The sequence below is a fragment of the Tenrec ecaudatus genome, chromosome 18 (assembly GCF_050624435.1).
Source record: "Tenrec ecaudatus isolate mTenEca1 chromosome 18, mTenEca1.hap1, whole genome shotgun sequence".
Classification (NCBI taxonomy): Eukaryota; Metazoa; Chordata; class Mammalia; order Afrosoricida; family Tenrecidae; genus Tenrec; species Tenrec ecaudatus.
In genome coordinates, this window is record NC_134547.1 from 40309111 (window position 1) to 40314130 (window position 5020).

At 40.5% G+C, this 5020-nt stretch overlaps 1 non-coding gene across 1 annotated transcript; it reads right to left on the minus strand.

Moving 5' to 3' along the window:
* Positions 1 to 4461: 4461 nt before the first annotated feature.
* On the minus strand, positions 4462 to 4605 carry LOC142432954 (small nucleolar RNA SNORA48). Its single transcript, XR_012781029.1, has one exon. It is a non-coding gene; the product is annotated as a small nucleolar RNA SNORA48 (small nucleolar RNA).
* Between the last annotated feature and the right edge of the window lie 415 nt (positions 4606 to 5020).

The window sequence follows — 5020 nt, forward strand, 5'->3', positions numbered from 1 at the left end:
ACAGTCATTGAGTGATCTCCCACTTCTGCCACCATGACTATCCCATCACATATTCTATTCTCAACAAAGCAGTCTAGTCGCCCGGTCACTCCAGGGCATTTATCTTTTCTGAAAGTGTGTTAGTCCGGGTAGACTAGAGAAACAAATCCAGGGAGACTCATATGTAAGAGAGAGCTTTATATAAAAGAACAATAGCATATTGAGAAAACATCCCAGCCCAGTCCACATCAAGTCCATAAGTCCAATATTAGCCCATATGTTTGATACCAATCTACAAATTCTTCTTCAGACTCACTCAGCAAGTGCAATGATGCTGAATTCAGGAAGATCACAGGCCAGTGGGTGAAAAGTCTTATGGATCTAATGGCTTTGGAAGCATCTCAGTGCTGGCATGGGTCTCCACATGGCTTATCTAGCTCCAGGGCTCTGGTCCCATCAGCATAGCTCTATATGTTGTTTTCAGCAGGAAGGTGAAGCAGAGAGTATGGGTCTGGTCTCCCATGAGCTATTTATCTCCATAGCACCTCAAAATGAGGTCATCAAGCTGCAACCTGATTGACCCCTTCACTCTTAATAGTCTCAAATTGACACCAGGTTATGTAACTACCACAAAAGGCTTTTGTATTTTACCAGTAAGCTAATGCCCATATGGAGGCCTTCAAGGTTCTCAAAATCTGGCCCTGGTACCCTTCAGTCTTATACCTTCTACTGCCCCATTCCCCACTCCCTCTGCTTCATAAGCCACTAGCCTCTGTGCTGTTCACAAAATATTCATGTCATGTTCATATCTCATGATCTCTGCTCTTGCTGCCCTCTACCCAGATACTCAGCCCCACACCCACCTCCATCCTGATGGCTCCCTTCCTCATTTTCACATCTTTGCTTAAACATTACCCTCTTTGGCTTTGCCCCCGCCCCTCCTTCCCGTCATTGGTATTTCTTTTTTCTTTTTGCCACTTATTTCCCCCCGATAGATACACCATATACTTAATTTATTCCTTTGTTTACTGTCTATCTCCACATGCAAAAATCTAGCTGAGAGGAATTTCTATGAGGTAGAAGAAGCGCAAGCATAATGGTGGGACAGGAGGAAGGTAAAAGGACACAGAGGAAAGACCTAGGAAGCAAAGCTATGGATAGAGGTATAAAACATAGGTGTGTGCATATGTAAGTACATTAATTAAAAAATACAGGTACTGGCCTATGTACATATATTTATATGGCAATACACTGAGGTAATAGATGGACTTTGGGCCTCTGCTAAAGTCCTGCCTCAACGCAGAAACACTGTCCTAATAACCTGGCATTCTATGATGCTCACCCTCTTGATTATGATCACTGAAGACAAAATGGGTGCATAAGCAAATGTGGTGAAGAAAGTGAATGGTGCCCACCTATCAAAAGATACAGTGTCTAAGCAGACATCTAGCAGAGAAGGAACAAGCCCACACGGAAGAAGCACACGAGGCTATGTGATCATGCAGTGTCAATGGGATCAGGTAACAGGCATCAGAAGACCCAAAACAAGCAAACGAACAAACAAAACCCATATTGTTGAGTATGAGGAGGGTCAGCGCAGAGACCTAAAACCCATCTGTAGACAATGGGACATCCCCTCACAGAAGGGTCACAAGGATGGTACAAGTCAACCAGGGTGAAGCAAAACACTGATGAAACACAATATTCCTCTGGTTCCTTGAGGCCTCCTCACCTCACACTATCATGACCCCAGGCCCACCTTTCACTGAGGGTTAGACAGAAGTACATACACAGGTACAGATAAGATATAAGCGAAAAGAGCTCAAGACACACAGAATGCAGGAACAGGAATAGGAATAGCAATGCCAGGAGGGTAGGGGAAAGGTAGGGAGAGGAGAGGAGGAAGGGGGACTCATTGGCAATAATGCAGATATAACCACCATCACCACCACCACCACCCACCAGGGGGATGCACAGCAGAAACCATGGGGGAAGGGAGAGAGCTGTCAGTGTAAGATATGAAAATAATTTATAATTTATCAAGGGGTCACAAGGGTAGAAGTGGGGGAGGGAAAAAAAGAGGAGCTGATCCCAAAGTCTCAAATAGAAAGTAAATGTTTAGAAAATAATGATGGCCACATTTGTATAAATATGTTGGATACAATTGATGTATGGATTGTTGTAAGAGCCCCCAATAAAATGATGTTTTAATTATAATGAAAAATGTAAACTTCATGAGGGCGGGGATATTTTTGTTTTATTGGGAGAGAATCCTGGCAATAATCAAACCTTCAACAAATATTTGCTGAATGAATTCATTTGTAAAAGACATATCTTTATTTTTCCTTTCCTCCTCCACGACATCTGTCCTTCCCTTCCCTTTTCAGTGCTGCTCTTTACTAGGTAGAGAGACTAGTGATTTAATCCCAGTTGCTCTGTATATTCTAGCTGGCTAGGCTCTGGCTAATCTAAGTGCAATCCATAAACCAATACCATCATCATGTAGGAGCTTGGTAGAAATGTAGTCTTAGGTCCCACCCAGACTGTATTTTAACAAAATCCATCTGTACACACATTAAATTCCAAGCATCCATAATCTAGTATAATTGACTCCACCCAAGAAAAGGGGCACTAAAGGTCTCTGAGGGACCCACTGTGAGAACATACAGGTGGAAGAAAAAGAATAGAAGTTGAGGAACAGGCAGTGTCAAGGACTTGACATTGTGTCTGTATGTATTTTTCTCTACATGTTTTATTATCTTGGTTTCTGAGTAACTGCACCTACCTCTGCTTCTTTTTCACCTGTTTATCAGTCCACATGGCCTGAAGCAGATATTCCAGGTCTGGAGGCAGTGGAAACCCTACTGTCATCTTGGACTCAGTTGGCCAAGTTCCCGGCTTCCAAACTTCCTGGCTAGACAAGTAAGTACTTCTGGTGCCTTCGGCTTGTCACAACAGCCCAATTGGGTTCTTGGTTTTTGGCTAATGCCTTCATTCAGTTGGACGTATCCCTTCAGTACCATTGATTCTTGACCATATGCTATTTCTTGAAATGGTTGAATGCCGACTAGTCCTTTTGGGGGCAGAGGCTCTATGTATTCTTTCTATCATCTTTTGATGCTTCCTGCATCGTCCAATATGTTGCCTACAGAATTTTTCATTATTAAAACTTTAGGCTTGAATTTTTTCTTTAGTTCTTTCACTTTAAGATATGTTGCCTGTGTTCTTCATTTCTGGTTTTCTAACTCCAGGTGTTTCCACATTTCACTATGATATTTTACTTTGGCTTTTCAAGCTGCCCTTTGGCATTTTCTGTTTAGCTTCATAATTTCTTTAATTTGCTTAGCTTTCGATAATTAAAAGCAAGTTTCAGGGTCTCTTGTGACGTCCACTTTGATCTTTTCTTTCTTTCCTGTCTTTTTAATGACCTTATGTTCTCTTCATGCATGATGTTCTTCATGGCATCCCACAGCACATCAGGTCTTTTGTCATTAGAGTTCAATGAACCATGTCTGTTCTTAAGACGTTTGTGAAATTCAGGTGTAATGGACTCAAGATTGTATTTTGGCTCTTGCAGACTTGTTTACATTTCTTCAGCTTTATCCTGAACTTATAGGTGAAGCGATCGATGATCTGGTCCATTGATGGCTCCTGGCCTGGTTTTAGCTGTTGATATCAAACTTCTTCATTTTCTCTTCCCACAAATGTAGTAATTTTTCTTGCTGTGTTTCCCATCTGGAGAAGTCAATGTGTATAGTCTATGTAGTCAAAAAAAGTTATTTGTGATAAACAAGTCATTGGATTTAAAAATTCTATTATGCAATCTCTAGTTTTGTTTCGATCACTAAGAATATATTTTCCAACTACTGTTCTTTCTTCTTTGTTTCCAACTTTTGAATTTCAATTGCCAGTAATTATAAATACATCTTGATTGCATATTTGGTCAATTTTAGACTGAAGATGTTTTCAGAATTCTTCAGTCTTTTTCATAAGTAGCTTTAGTGGTTGGTATATAAATGTGCATAATAGTTATATTATGATTTTTTATTTGACTGGATTTCTTTGTATGTGAATGGATATTATATGATCACAAGCAGAGAGTACTTCAATAGATCTTAAAATGTCCTTTTTGACACCAAATATGCCATTTGATTGTGTCATTACCAGCATATAAACCATCTGATTGACTTATTAAAATGGCTAATACCAGTGCATTTCAGCTCACCAACATCTATCCTTATGCATTCTATTTCATTTTTGACAACTTCAAATTTTTCTAGATTCATAATTTGTATATCCCAGGTTCGAATTATTAGTAGATTTTTACCACTGTTTCTTCTTATTTTGAGTTGTACCCCATCCGCCACTGAAGGTCCTTGCGGGTTTCTTCCTGAAGATTTTCCAGCATATAGGTCAGTATGATTTAGTGTACTCTGAAAAGGTATCTCCTCCTTGGTTATATATATGTTTTTTTTTTTATTTAAATGTGCCCTAGGCATGAAACAGCTCTGGCCATGAGCTAGGCATCAAGCCAGGATGAACAAAGGCCTGCCAGTCTGCTCTGCCCCTGACTGATATAAGAGCACCACCATCAATCAGGTGTCTCTTTACCCATAGCCAGGGGATAACCTTGGTTATATTTTGAGTGCCTCCTGACCTGAGGAGCTTAACTACCGACACTGTCTCTTACAATGTCCTGCTCCGATTCATGAGCTTTTCAGTATCTGACAATATTTCTTTTCTACCTATAAGGTTATTCATAAGGTTACTAGATGTGGGCAGCCTATTCTATCTTTGTAGTCTGTCCGTAGACTGGAAGTTCTGCAGAAACCTGTTCACGTTGGGTGACCCTGTTGGTATTTGGAATAACAGTACCATCACTTCCAGCATCACAGCAACATACACGTCACCGTAGTACAACAAGCTGACAGATAAAGGTAGACTCTTGGTCCAGGTCACTTAATTTAGCACTTGAATCTTGGGTTGCAAGAACCTTAGAAAAGAGTTCTTTGGTCCAGTGAGTTTGAAAAACCCTGCTGTG